The sequence below is a fragment of the Eptatretus burgeri genome, chromosome 2, assembly GCF_056783735.1.
Source record: "Eptatretus burgeri isolate ZD-2024b chromosome 2, Ebu_testis_v1, whole genome shotgun sequence".
Classification (NCBI taxonomy): domain Eukaryota; kingdom Metazoa; phylum Chordata; class Myxini; order Myxiniformes; family Myxinidae; genus Eptatretus; species Eptatretus burgeri.
Window position 1 is genome coordinate 156,303,395 of NC_140962.1, and position 15,000 is coordinate 156,318,394.

At 43.6% G+C, this 15,000-nt stretch overlaps 1 protein-coding gene across 2 annotated transcripts in view; it reads left to right on the forward strand.

Annotated features, from left to right (window-relative positions):
- LOC147033655 (tubulin alpha chain-like) overlaps window positions 1-15,000 on the forward strand; it is a 497,880-nt gene that overhangs the window by 195,048 nt on the left and 287,832 nt on the right. The gene's annotated exons all lie outside the window — the stretch shown is intronic.

Consider the following 15,000-nt stretch of genomic DNA (forward strand, 5'->3'; position numbering starts at 1 on the left):
TACCTTGACTGTGGCTTATTGAGTTATCCGCGTCCCCCCCCCCCCCCCTGCAGTACTATATGGAGAAGTATACGGACAGATTGCTTGCGAGAGGGGTCATGGGATTAGCCAAAATGCGGTAACGAATGGGAGATAATCCTGGAATGGCCGCGTGCTCAGGCTGGGTAAGATGATCCCAAGTGGTGATTGAGGAGACGTTTTGGATGTGCACCGGATGAGATGGGATGTTCGCTGTTTGGGGACCAGGAATCATCGCGGGGACATTTGTAAAGGCTATGGGGGCTAATGAGGAGGGTGATGAGGGCTTGGGCCTGTGAGCCACTGCTAATGAACTCGTTCCGCTCATCATTCCGAGTCACGGCCTCAAGCCGCCTGGGAACTTGGAAAATGGGAAAGAGAAGTTGAAAGGATACCATGGGGGGGGGGGGGGCATTGGACACCTGTTGTGCAAGAACGTAATTTCATGCTTTTTGTCTCCTATGCTGAAGATTTTATGATTATTACATTGTTTACAATCGCAGGTACAGCCTTGAGAGGTGTGTAATTTGCACAAGTTGCAACGATAACTCACCAAGTCATCATGGAAAGACGCCGTCCACCTGATAATGTTACAAGATGGGACAGCCGACTTGACGTACATCCGAGGGACAGTGCACTTTGTGATGAAACATCCAGCCTGCATTCTCCTTTTTCTTCTTCTTTCGTACGCGCCACAAGGATGAGAATCGCGTCGATCATTGGCTGTGCCACTGATGCAGCGTCTGTAGGTTAGAGGAGGAAGACAGAGAGACCAACAGCAGGGAGGAGGGACAAAAATAGAGAGAGATTTGGACAAATAAGGGACATGGGGAAAAAAACGAGGGGAAGGGGAGGACGCGTGGGGTGGACAGGATGGACACAGAAGGAAACTCTCAGGAAGGAAAAATTGTAAATTTTGAAGGAGGTGAACTTGGTCGTGGGGGAGTTAATGGGGGTAAAAAAAGATCATGGTTTTGGATGGGGGATAATCTGAGATGGTGTTGAACACTGAACAGCTATCTGGAAGACCTGAGGGAAGGATGAGATTGAAGAGAATGTGGAAGTTGGTTTCACTGGTGGGGAAAAGAAGAGGAACGAATGAGTAGAGGTGAGCAGTGTTCCTGGATTTAGGTGGTTTCATGAGAAGGGAGTTGGTGGTGGACCGTGTGTGCCCTGCAAAAACATGTGGCACACAAAGCATGGAAAGAGCAGAGGGTGCAAGACCAGAAAGGAGGTGGTAGAAGACAGAGAGACCACCGACCTGTCTGCGATGTGGACGTGATGGTCCATAGACTCAGACTCATTGTGCGAGTTTCCAATTATCTTGAAAGTTTCTCAAGGTGTTCCCCTGGATACACAAACACACTGGTATACATCATCGAGGTGGTATCTTTTTGATTTGATTACATGTGTCCAGAGGCCTGTGGGATGGGTAGAAGGCCATTTTGGGACACGTGCTTTAATATCGTCATCATTTGTCAACTCAATCCCTCCCCGAGGTTCTTTGAGCGATCCAATGTGATTGATATCCCAAGGTGATGAGTGTGGAATATATAGGAGATAATTTCGAATTTCCCAATACATTTCTACTTGACTTGTAGTGTCACATTTACCATATGAGGACGGAAGTTATCGTGCAGTACAGGTGTACATGGCCACTGTCTCTGGAATGCTTCTTGTCGCACCTTTCCGGATATGACTGAACCTTGAATTTGTCTGGATCTGGAGACCTTCGATGTTTGCACCTTTCTTATTTTTTCATGCGTTCCTCTATGAAAAGTCCACACGACTCTTGATCCTCGAGCCACCTCCCTTTCTGAAGCGTTGGTTGATTTTGAACCACCTGGCCGGGTCTACGTCTCTCTGATGTCCCTTTATCAATTACTTGTTTTGTCCCAACGTCTTTTTCTTTTAGGTAGAACCTTTCAGTTCGGGCCGGTGTTTGTTCACATGCCGTACAGGAAAGAAAACACCGAGGCATTATGCTTGGAAAGGGGCAACACCCGGTCTCTTCCTAATCGAGTCAATTCAACGGTTCCGATCTGTCTGGAGTCTCACGGGGGCTGCTGTAGCAGACATAGGCAAGGAACGATTCTAAAAAGTAAACACCGTGAACCATCCAGGGAATAAGGACTTCAACCATAGTATAGATCTTCAATTTAGGGTCCTTGTCACTCTTAGTACCATTCTTGGAAGCTTGGTACCATGTTCGGCCCCACTCTTTATAAAGGGCAGAGAGGAGGAATAAGAAAAGGAAATGTGATGACCCCTCCTTGCTGAGCACTGCGAGATCAATGACTCAGTTAGTCCGAGGATCGAAGCCTCCAGTGGAGTCATCCCTCCTAGCCAGGCAATCCTTAGGCCCTCCCCCCAGTATCGTTAACACCTGCTAACAGTTAGAGCTAATTTACCAGTTCGTTTTCCACCTGGGAACCATCATCACAAACGAAGCGCTTCTGAGCGTTTTGTCTTTTCGATTCCACTTTGAGTGAATGGACACAGTTCGTAAACAGTTTCTTCACGGCAGGGACAGATTGCTTACCTGTTGTTTTAGAGTCTTCAAACGACTTCCCGAAGCATTCCGTAGGATGATGTAGAAATTAATTAATCGCGCACACGCATGTGCCGTGCAAGTCGTATGGCCTTGTTAACAATTCTCTCGAGATTTTTGAAGATGACTTACTTTTGGATGTGTCCATCTCTCCTATCCAGCGCAGACCCTCGGTGATCCCATCGATCGATTGGGTGAACCCAACCGGTTCCTGATGGCCTCGCTTGCGCTAGTAATTGCTGACCGGCCGCAACTACTTTTTTTTCCATTCCTCGTAGCGTTTGCCTGATTGCTGTTAAGTTTTTAAAATCCCACCTGGCCGACTACTTCCGGGTTTTTATACCGGAGCACTTTTCCACGTGACCCGTGTAGGCCCAGGTTGACCCGAGCCCTCATGCGTTCACCTTGCACCAAATTGAGGCTCGGGCTTGGGGCCTTGAAAGAGGACGTCAATGTGATCAACTTTGTCTTGATGTCGATCATTTAAAGATAATCTTTTTTTTTTTTTTCTTGAAATTTTGGAGACACAGCTTGGAGATACAGATGAAAATTTGAAAACAGCTTGGTTTTGGTGCGCCAGATAGGGGAGAGTTTGAAATGGATGCTAATCATCGCACCAAATCTGTAATCTAAAGGACTGATATAACGGAAGTTTTACTAATCGCGCTGTCTCAAAATAACTCAATGGAGACGGATTGACTTCACATATGTATTCAATGGACGGGGAAGGGACAACAAGGGACGTGAAAGCATTTTACATCACGGTGTTATTCACAACGTAATGCGTGCCCCGGGTAATGGACATGCAGAAGGTCCTTATTAAACTAAACCTTATTGGGCCCCAATCACACCACAGGAGAAAGACCAGGGTGAAATCGACAAGACAATTGAGTACCAGTCGCAATCCAGAATGTGTGACCGACCCACGCCGGCCCCAATGCATGAGCTACAGTGCAGCTTAAATGGCGGGAATTGAACGGATGTCTTTGCGGCAGCAGGTCGGGATCTCAGTAGCTCCTTCTGGCCCCATCTGACTCCTTCTCTGACCCCATCTGGCCAAATGCTGAATCGGTCTGAGCTTGACCGGCAATGAACGAACCGTAGAATGTAACGGGGGCAAGGAACCACGAACAAAGAAGAGAAGAACCCAACACCGAAAACCTCGGCTGGACCTGCGTGCAGGCTTTTTATCTGCCCCTTCGATGCCTTGCCCAGTGGCGTGCCCCCTGCCTTGTCTGCCGCACATACGATTGGTGGTTCGGATGTAAATCAACGAGAACCCTTCCCCTGGGACGCCCATTGCGCCAAAGCCTGCACCTTGGTACAAAAACTTGTGCCTTTGCAGCATTGCGAGGCTGAATGTGCCCAATAAAAGGACATGCAAGATAAATTACAAAGAGAAAAAAACATTAAAGGGGATTTAAGGGAAAAGCAATTTTAGACACAACCATCAGGGAGGGAAGACGGCAGCTTTCATACAAATATCGACGCATAATCATTCATCATAATTAAATTAACTCACACTTATGCTTGACATGTACTATGGAAATAACTATTGCTAAGCTATGCCATTTTTACTCCCTAGATGCCATTTCCGCAACAAGGTACAATGTCTTCCACTTGATTCATGTTGTCGTGGAAATGTGTCCCACTTAATGCATGACTTTTCTCTTCATTAAGCAGGTATTAACTAATTAGAGACTAATATTGTCAGATACAAACAGTAATTCATGAATAGTGCTGTAGAAGATGTACACATGACAGATTTGGCAGAATAGTTCAGAGCTAATGAACGAGCCTTTGAAATGTCCAGTGTCAGTTTGATTTCAAACCTCACTCTAAACTGCCCTCCTGGTGTTTGGTAGGCATGGTGTTGCATCAACGAGCACGCCGACCTTTGAAGAGGACGTCGAGCCGGCTGTCGACAATATGGAGAGAGCATTCCCCGGTGGACGTTCAAGATCTCACGGTACCTTTCAAAAAGAGCAGGCCATTGTGTGCCCCCAGGCCACTAGCAAAAAATTCCTTCACTATAATCTACTCCCAAGAGATTCCATGATAAATACTCCAAAAAGGTTAACGTTGTACACACATCGTGTGGCTTAACTTTGGAATCACGTTTTGTAAACATTCTGCACTTTTGCCTTTTGTGTTTACATGACGTCATAATTGCATTCTTTGTAACAATGCCTCCATTTTTGTGATACTCATGGCATTGCCAATGGTCATGTGATGGTCTTTTTCGACAGGCAGACAAAGCAACGGAGACCATTTGTTCAGTGAGGCGGACGTCGCGCCCCATGGGGACACTGCCACACACCGATACGAACTCACATCCAAGGTGGAGGACTGTGGCAGGTGCCACGGTAAAGGCGGGAACACTCGAGGCGCATGACCCTGAGCACGTGTCGAGGCCCACTGTCGATGTAAGATGAGCGACGGCTCCGCGTTATCCGAGAGGAAAAAAGTTCCTTGGCCCTTAACCCCGAGCCCTGAGCCTGGTGGCCCTGAATGGTGCTCGCCTGCTCCCCGGCCTCTGGACGCATTGCTATAATGGCAGGAAGCAATTTCAGGCCCATCTGGGGAAGGTTCGTGGCGAGGAATTAAGAAATTTTGATAAAGCCCCGGGGGTCTTCCCTGAAAACTACGCTTGCGGAGAGAGGGGGAAGGCTGCTGCAGGTGGGTTAGGTGTTGTCTAAGTGTTGTATGTGAGGATTGCTGTATGCATGGTGAAGGTGGACATCAGTTAGGAATTGGGGGTTCCACATTCCACAACTACGGTCCTGATGAGGTGAAATAAACGGCTAATAGTATAACTCAACTCATTCTTACTCCATTATATGTTGGCAATTGGCTCACAGGTAATTGTATGGTAATCGATGGAATAATCAAGGTGATTGAGGTTACGAGGGGGCTACATTGGAGGAAACGAGCACTGGGCCGGGTCACCCCACCAAGCATGGACTAAACACTTTTCCACTCGCAGCAGACCACGTCGACCCATGGAGTGGTTGGTCTATTTCATGTTTCCATCTCATCCACGGTGTAAGATGCAGGGATCCCTGGTTGAAATTCATGTCTATACTATGGAAATAACTCCACTAATGGACATACATATGTCGATTGTTGCCTCCACCACCGAAGGGAGAGAGAGGTTACGTTTTCATCCGTCTCTGCATGTGAACAGGATATCTCAAACTATTATGGATGGATTCGGATGGAAATTTTGTGAACAGGTTGGATGTGTGACAAGAACTCATTGATGAGATTTTGATGAAGATTCTGATTTCTGATGTGAGACTTTTTAAAGTGCATTCTTCAGTATTGAGATATGGGGACAAAAACGATGTACTTGCAGAAGCATGGTATTCCAAAAAGTTGTGGACGGAGAATGACAAAACTTGGTGGATGAGTTGTGACAAGAACAAGCCAGTTTGATTTTGGTTCAGTTCTAGATTCAGATCCGGCCTATCAATGGGATACAAAACGTCAACTGTTCAGCCTGGGAGAGATATTCACTCTACCGAGTGCTGTTCTAGTTTCCTTGTGTCCTTTCCTTGTGTGGATGGGAGTTGTTGTGGGGGCAGGGAGAGGGGGGGGGGGTTGAGGAGTTGTATTGGGGGTAGGGTGGGAGGGGGTTTTGAAGCTTGGAGTGGGGAAGGGATTGAAGCCTTCTGCTTGCGAGGAGGAGATTGAGGACTTGAAGTCACATTTTACATTGCATGGATGTTCCGCGGGTCCATGATTGTCTATATGTATGTGGACTAATATGCTCTGTCTGTCTGTCTGTCTGTCCCAGAAACAGGGAAATGCTCTTCGGAGAGAAAAAAATTAGAAGTAAAAGTTGCTTCAAATTAATGCAAACCGATGGGAAAATAGTAATTTTTTTTTCAATCAAATAAAATTAATTGAACCTGGGGAGTGTACACCTGGGAAGGTATAATTGTATAACAGATTACGACCTCTATCATTCCCAATTTTTTTTCTTCCTTTCCTGTATATAAATGTCCAACCTCCCGGTTTTTAATTTTAAATTTTTTCAGCTCTTTTAACCTTCCTTGTTGTTTTTCTTTTTTGATAATGTGTTATTTTGTTTTTAATAATGGCTTCTGATTGTCCTCATTATTTGCTTTCATTTGTATCTTTTCCTTACCCTGAAAATCACATTTTATTTACTTTTACATGACCTGATGATTTCCTCTTTCACCCTCGGGTCTGAAATCCCGGTGTGGAGTAGTGGGGTGATTTCAATTGAAGAGTACAGTCGTATAAATTTAGGTGTTGAGTCGTGGTGTAAATCCAGATGTAGCGTTGTGATGAAAATTTTGGTGTAAAGTAGTGGTGTAAATTTAAGTGTAGAGTAGTGTAAATTTAGGTGTATTAGAGTAGTGTAAATGTCAGTGTAGTTGTGGTTTAAATTCAGGTGTATATTATTAGAGTAGTGTAAATTCAGGTGTATTAGAGTAGTGTAAATGTCAGTATAGTTGTGGTTTAAATTCAGGTGTAGCTGAGTGTAAATTTAAGTGTAGAGTTGTGTAAATTCAGGTGTATTGTCATATCAATTTAAGTGTAGATTAGTATAAATTCAGGTGCATTTGAGGAAGTAGTGTCAATTGAAGTGTAGTTGTGGTTTAAAATCAGGTGTAGCTGAGTATAAATTTAAGTGCAGTCATGTAAATTCATGTGTAGAGTCGTATCAATTTAAGTGTAGAGTCATGTAAATTCAAGTGTCTTGGAGTAGTGTAAATCAAGGTGTAGTTGTGGTTTAAATTCAGGTGCAGCTGAGTGCAAATTTAAGTGTAGAGTCGTGTAAATTCAGGTGTAGAGTCACATCAATTTACGTGCAGAGTAGCATAAATTCAGGTGTATTAGAGTAGTGTAAATAGAAGTTTAGTTGTGGTTTAAATTCAGGTGTAGCTGAGTGTAATTTAAGTGTAGAGTCGTTTAAATGTAGGTGTGGAGGTGTGTCAATTTAATTGTGGAGTAGTGTAAATTCAGGTGTGGAGTCGTGCCAATTTAAGTGTCGAGTAGTGTAAATTTAAGTGTAGTTTTGGTTTAAATTCAGGTGTTGCTGAGTGTAAATTTAAGTGTAGAGTTGTGTAAATTCAGGTGTATTAGAGTAAGTAGTGTGAATTGAAGTGTAGTTGTGGTTTAAAATCAGGTGCAGCTGAGTATAAATTTAAGTGCTGTCATGTAAATTCATGTGTAGAGTTGTATCAATTTAAGTGTAGAGTCATGTAAATTCAGGTGTATTGGAGTAGTGTAAATCAAGGTGTGGTTGTGGTTTAAATTCAGGTGTAGCTGAGTGCAAATTTAAGGGTAGAGTCGTGTAAATTCAGGTGTAGTCACATCAATTTACGTGCAGAGTAGCATAAATTCAGGTGTATTGGAGTAGTGTAAATAGAAGTTTAGTTGTGGTTTAAATTCAGGTGTAGCTGAGTGTAATTTAAGTGTAGAGTCATTTAAATGTAGGTGTGGAGGTGTGTCGATTTAATTGTGGAGTAGTGTAAATTCAGGTGTAGAGTCATGCCAATTTAAGTGTAGAGTAGTGTAACTTCAGGTGTCGAGTTATGTAAATTTAAGTGTTGAGTAGTGTAAATGTAAGTTTCGTTTTTGGTTTAAAGTTAGGTATAGTCATGTCAATTTAAGTGTAGAGTTGTGTAAATTCAGGTGTATTAGAGTAGTGTAAATTCAGTGTAGTTGTAGTGTTGTGGATTAAATTCACTAAATGTAGCGTCAGTGTAGTTGTGGTTTAAATTCAGGTGTAGCTGAATGGAAATTTAAGTGTGGAGTCGTGTAAATGTAGGTGTCGAGTCGTGTCAATTTAAGTGTAGAGTCGTGTAAATTTAGGTGTAGAGTAGTGGTGTAAGTTCACTTGTAGAGTAGTGATGTCAATTTATGTGTAGAGTAGTGTAAATTCAGGTGTAGAGTAGTGGTGTAAATTCACTTGTAGAGTAGTGATGTAAATTTATGTGTAGAGTAGTGGTGTAAATATTGAAATCTCCCTCCTCCCACATCTTATGCATTTCCTTCAAAATGACTTGTTCAACGACAAATTAGCAAACTTACCTGTCATCTCGACTCCACCCGATGCTTGGGATCTTCGGGTCCTGAGTTCGAGCCCCGTTGGCTGCCGAATTAACACCAGGTGGGGTCGACTCAGCCTGTCTTCTGAGGTCAGCGAAATGAGTACCAGTGTTCTGGTAGAGGGGCACAGCATCAGCAGCATAGCCACACTTCCAAGAAATGATAGCTACCCAGCAGCCAGGCTGCTATTTACAAGAAGAGAACTGTACCCTATGATCCCAGGTGACCTTCGAACTTGGTCCTCTCTTAACTGATCACTTCTTTCGATATGCTTTTCTCCCTTCAATGGAAGGAATTTTATTTTTAATTTCATTTCACGATGGAATGATAACATCAACTGAAAAAACATAACTCAAGATCTTTTGTGACATCCTCAGTCCTTCCTTTACATCCATCATTTGCTTTTGGGACACAAGCATACAGGTTATCAGTTTGGTGCACAGCTCCAGGGTCTCAGTTGGTGTTTGTACATGTCATGGAGTTAAAGATTTTGGGTCTCTTTGAAATTGTTCAGCAGATGTCCTTGGTTGGCTGACTCATGCTCCTTAAGGGTCCATCTATATATTACATATATATATTACATGAGTGGATGGATTGTGAAAGTAGGAGTAGAGGGAAGAATAGAGATTTTAGGGGGATGTATTAAGGAGGACATGTTAGAGAAAGGGAAGGGAAATTTGGAAGAAACAAGCGAAGAGTGATGTGTTGGTGCTATACGATAGGTGATTATGCCACCATTTTCTGTATGTAATATGGAGATGTCTGAAAAGGATTCATGAGATAGAAAGCATAACAGGGAGTCATGTGCCGATATGCAGTGCAGTGTCTGGAGAAGACTCGCCAAGAAAAACATTCGCTTCTCATCGACCTTTCTCGAAATGTGGTCCAGTGGTGCTTCAGACGCTCCCAGGAGCTTTCCCTGCCGAGGAGGCTGCACTTCATCCGGACACCTGGCAAGTATCATCTCAGCGGACCATTGGCGGACCCGACCCACTGAGTACGACACAGCCTGGCGGCCCGATTTGAACAGACGGCCCATTATCGACAACCTTTGCAAGCACTCTTCCTCTGATTCCGATGGATATGATTCCTTACAGTGAACATAAGAAAAGGTGGTGAATGTGTAATCTCATCTTTTACGTCCAATTTTTTAAAAACTTCCATTGATTGACAGGGATTGAGTAAATTCATCGGTCACATATTGATAGTCATAGATTATCAGAGATGGTTAATATATGGGAAAGTAAAAGGTTCTTTAAAGGTATTCCACCACCCCACTGAAACAATGGATAGGTATGTGGCATGTTTGTCAAATCACAATTATTTACTCATTTCTAGATTTAATAGTCGGTTGGTCATTTGAGAAAACTTTTATTACCTCCCAGATCTACCAAAAATGTGTAAACAGCACAGCAGCTTGTGTTTTGTTACTCTAAAGTTTAAAAAGTCGAGGTTCATGGAAGAGCAAGGTGACAGAAGGAACTACAATTGCACTCGGTAGAGCATATGCCTCCACCAGGCTGATTAGTTTACATTTTGTATCCCACTAATAGGTCAGATCTGAATCCGGACCTGAACCAGAATCAAATTGGCTTGTTCTTGTCACATACCCAACTCATCCACCAAGTTTTGTCCTCATCCATCCACAATTTTTAACCTCCGCCATCTTCGAAGATGGATGGAGGTTACTGTTTTCACCCCTTTCTGTTTGTTTGTTTGTTTGTTTGTTTGTGAACAGTATTACGGAAAAACTCCTCGACGGATTTCGACAAAACTTGGTGGGGGGGTTAGGTATGGTTAGGGGGGGTAAGTGATTTCAATTTTTTTTTTTTGCATTTCTACATGTTTTAAGTGATTTCCAACCCCCCCAAAAAAAATTGTTAGAGAAAAAAAAAAATTTGCAACTTTTTTTTCAACAAAATTTCGATTTTTTTTTTTTGCATTTTTACATGTTTTAAGTGATTTCCAACCCCCCGCCCCCCCCAAAAATGGAGAAAAGAACTATAACTGTCAGCACTGTTGACATCATATTTAATGAATAAGATATAAGGTTCACATGAGTGACGGAGTTCACAATAAGAGTTCACGGAGTTCACAATCACACATGAGTTCACAATAAGATATAAGGTTCGCAGCAGTATTGGCGGCGGAGGTTTTGCACTCTCCCGAGTGCTCCCCCTCTAGTTTGAAATATCTATATTGTTGTTGGCGCAATCTCTCAATGGTGAAAATCACTAAGAAATTCCAGAATTCACATTCGGATCTTCACCAAAATCGAAACAATTCATCCTTGGCACACGCCTAACCTGACCACCAAGTTTTGTCTGAATCCTTCCACAACTTTTTGACATATTGTGTTCACAAACAAACAAAGAAGACAGACAAACAGGGGTGAAAACATAACCTCCATCCACCTTCGGTGGCAAAGGTAATGAACTGACGGTAGGGCTACAGTTGGACAAAAAAGCAAAGGAATGAACGAAATATGAAAAGAGGAGAGAGGAGGAGGGGGTGGAACATAGTAACCTCATACTAGTTAGAGAATTTGGTGAGGTCGCGTCAACGGGGGTAATAAAGATCATGGGTATGGATCGGGGATGATATGAGATTGAGGTGCATCGCATGCTTCTCCAACTTCTTCTTTTGCATGCATAATGTGGGGGTGGGCTGCATACTTTGCTGGGAGGTTGGCTGTGTCACTGATGCCATGCCCCCCTGTAAGTTAGGGTCAGAATTTGTAATGTTTTCAGGGTGCCAGCGATAGCACGCTGATTCTTCATGAAGGACAACATGGGGTCTTTAACATCTACCAACTAATGCTGAGTCTGTGGTTGATCAGTGCCCCAGGCAAGATACACTTCTAGTCTTGGGGATTTCAATGCATCAACTTGAACTGATATGGATGGTTATGAGACATGTGTTGGTCCCTATGGGTCTGGAACTGTGAATCAGAATAGCACCAAGTTGGTGCTTGACTTTGCAAGAAGTCATAGTTTTGGGGTGGCTGGTTCATGGATTCAGCACCCACAGCCTCATTGATGGACTTGGTATTCCAATGCTGGTGGTGTGGCAAAGGAGATTGACAATGTGCTCGCTGATGGTCACTGGAGGATGATCCAGAACTGTAGGATCTACCGGAGCAGTCAGCTCCTTAATACTGACCATTGGCTTGTTGTAGCAATTCTGAAGTTACAGCTTAAATGCGAGAGAATGGTATCATCCGAGCCTCAGGGTGTCTCAAGGATGAGAGGGTAGCTGAGGAATTTGTGAACAGGCTGAGTGGGGATTTGGGGATTCTGGGTGCTTTGGGGAATCTTAAAGAGTTGTGGGGTGCCTTAAAGACCACCATCCTTGATGTTGCCGGTCCATCCATCCATTGGGACCATACTCTGTGCAGAGCATTAGTGCTGTAAAGCAGTCTTGTAGGCTATGGGCACAATCCCTGGATGGGTCACCACTCCGACGCAGGATACCAGCAAGCTGGTTCTCATTTGGCCGACCTCAGAAGGATGACAGGCTGAGTCACCCACCTGGAATTAATTCAACACCAAAGCGGGATTTGAACTCAAGACCCGAGAATCCCAAGCCCACCAACTCTAACCATTAAGCCAACACCAGGCCCATGTTGCTGGTGGATGTCTTGGAACTCACCGTAGGTCGAAGAAGAACTTTGTCTCTCAAAGAACACTGGATAACATTTACAAGAGTCATAGGGCCAGGCTTCATGGCAGAGCTGAGTTGTTGAGGGTGTTGAGGCATCAACCAGCACATGCACTGAGGGTGGACAAGGAGACCTATGTGCGAGGAATCTGTGAGGGGGTAGAGCATCACCTGTGGCCAAGTGATTCTCGTCCTGCTTACAGGGGAATTCGCACATTGCGTTCATCCAAGCCCATCCGTCGGTGTACTGCAGTAAGAGCTGAGGGTGGTGGGCTCTTCACAAAGGAGTCCGAAGTGAAGGCCCGCTGGGCCGGTTACTTTGAGTGGCTGTACAAGGCTGATCCACCAGCTGTTGATTTGGATGTCAGGAGTACTACTATCCATATTGCTGACGCCCCAATCAACTGTGATCCACCTTCGTTTGTGGAAACACAGGCTGTGTTTAACCGGTTGAAATGGGATAAATCTCCTGTGATCTGTGGCATCCATGCTGAATTTCACAAGGCTGGTGGAAATGCTGCACTCGTGTCATTACATGCAATTCTGTGCTCTGCCTGGAACACAGGCATCATACCAAATGACTGGAAGAGGGACCTTGTTGTCCCTCTCTGGAAAGGGAAGGATGATTGCCAGGACTGCAACAGCGACAGAGGGGTGATGCTGATCTCAATGCCGGGCAAGGTCTTTGCTCAAATAATTCTTGATAGGGTTTGCCACGATCGGCTTGAGCACCAGCATCCAGAGTCGTCAGACTTTACACAAAAGAGGTCAACGATTGATTGTTTCCTTGCTCTTTGGGTCCTCACCAAATGCAGATGAGAGTTTTGGCAGGGGCTGCTTGCAATCTATGTTGATATTGGCAAAGCGTTTGATTCAGTGAATTTGGATGACCTCTGGAGGATTCTTAGTCTTCATGGGATGTCACCAAAACTGATCAATCTGATCTCTGAACTATACTCTGGAACTGAGAGTGCTGTGAGATGTGGGGATACCATCTCTGACTTATTTCCAGTTGTTACTGGTGTTCATTGAAGTGTGTACTGCCCTCCACACTTTGCAGCACTTGTATGGACTGGATTATGGGGAGGATATCGGAGAGATCAAGCCGCGGTGCATCGTTTGGGAAAGTCACGATCTATGACCTTGATTTCGAGAACGATGCAGTTATTGTTGCAGACACTCTGCATTTCCTTTTGGGGGCCATCTTTTTGAGGAGTCGGAGCTGCTGGGATTATGGGTTTTCTGGGCCAAAACTAAGATCCAGGCTTTCAATGACATCTTGGATGATGCTATCCTGCCTGTACCTGTTTGTAGTGAGGATGTTGAGGTCACAGAGAGATTCACTTACCTTGGCAGTGATATTCATGTCTCTGCTGGCTGAGTCAGAAGTCAACAGAGGTCTGGGTCAGGCCTGGCAAGTCATGGATTCACTGGATTATGGGGTTTAACTCCGCCGGTATCTGTGCGGGAGGACGAAAGTCCGAGTCTTCAGGTCCTTGGTGCTTCCAGTCTTGCTCTGCAGATGAGACTTGGACTCTGACTGGATCCTTGATGGAGATTTATATCTTTTGGGAGCAGGTCTCATCGGAGAATCCTTGGCTATCGCTGGTTGAACTTTGTGTCCAATGAGCAGTTTCTGTGAGAGATTCAAATGAGATTTGGTACCTGTGTGGTCCGTGAGCATCAGCTGCGACTGAATGGACATGTTGCTCGTTTTTCTGACGCTGATCCTGCTCACCAGATATTCTCAGCAAAGGAGCCACGTGAGTGGAGGAGGCCAATGGGCCGGCCACGTGCTTTATGGTTGCAGCAGGTTAAGCGGCATGTGCCTTGTGGATGGCCAGACTTTTATATATATATATATATATATATATATATATATATATATATATATATATATATAAAAATATATATATGTATATATATATATATATATATATATATGTATATATATATGTATATATATATATATATATATATATATATATATATATATATATATATATATATATATATATATATATATATATATATATATATATATATGAAAATATATATATATGAAAAAAATATATATATATGTTGTTGTTCTTCTTTCAGCTGCTCCCGTTAGGGGTCGCCACAGCGGATTATCCGTTATGATCCGCATACTGATTTGGCACAGGTTTTACGCCGGATGCCCTTCCTGACGCAACCCTGGTCGCCTTTTATGACACAGGGATAAGGATTGGATTTCGCCATGATTCCAGGCTGCCATACACCCTCTCATAGCGTGGCCCAGCACAGAGCTCCCGTCCTCAAGCGATCCTCCAACCCAAGCCTCCGAGTAGCCAGATTACAGGCGCACGCCACTACGCCTGGTTATATATATATATATATATATATATATATATATATATATATATACACATATATATATATATATATATATATATATATATATATATATATATATATATATATATATATATGTATATATGTATATATATATATATATATGTATATATATATGTATATATGTATATATATATATATATATATATATTGTGTTGTTCTTCTTTCGGCTGCTCCCGTTAGGGGTTGCCACAGCGGATCATCCGTTATGATCCGCATCCTGATTTGGCACAGGTTTTACGCCAGATGCCCTTCCTGACGCAACCCTGGTCGCCTCTTACGACACAGGG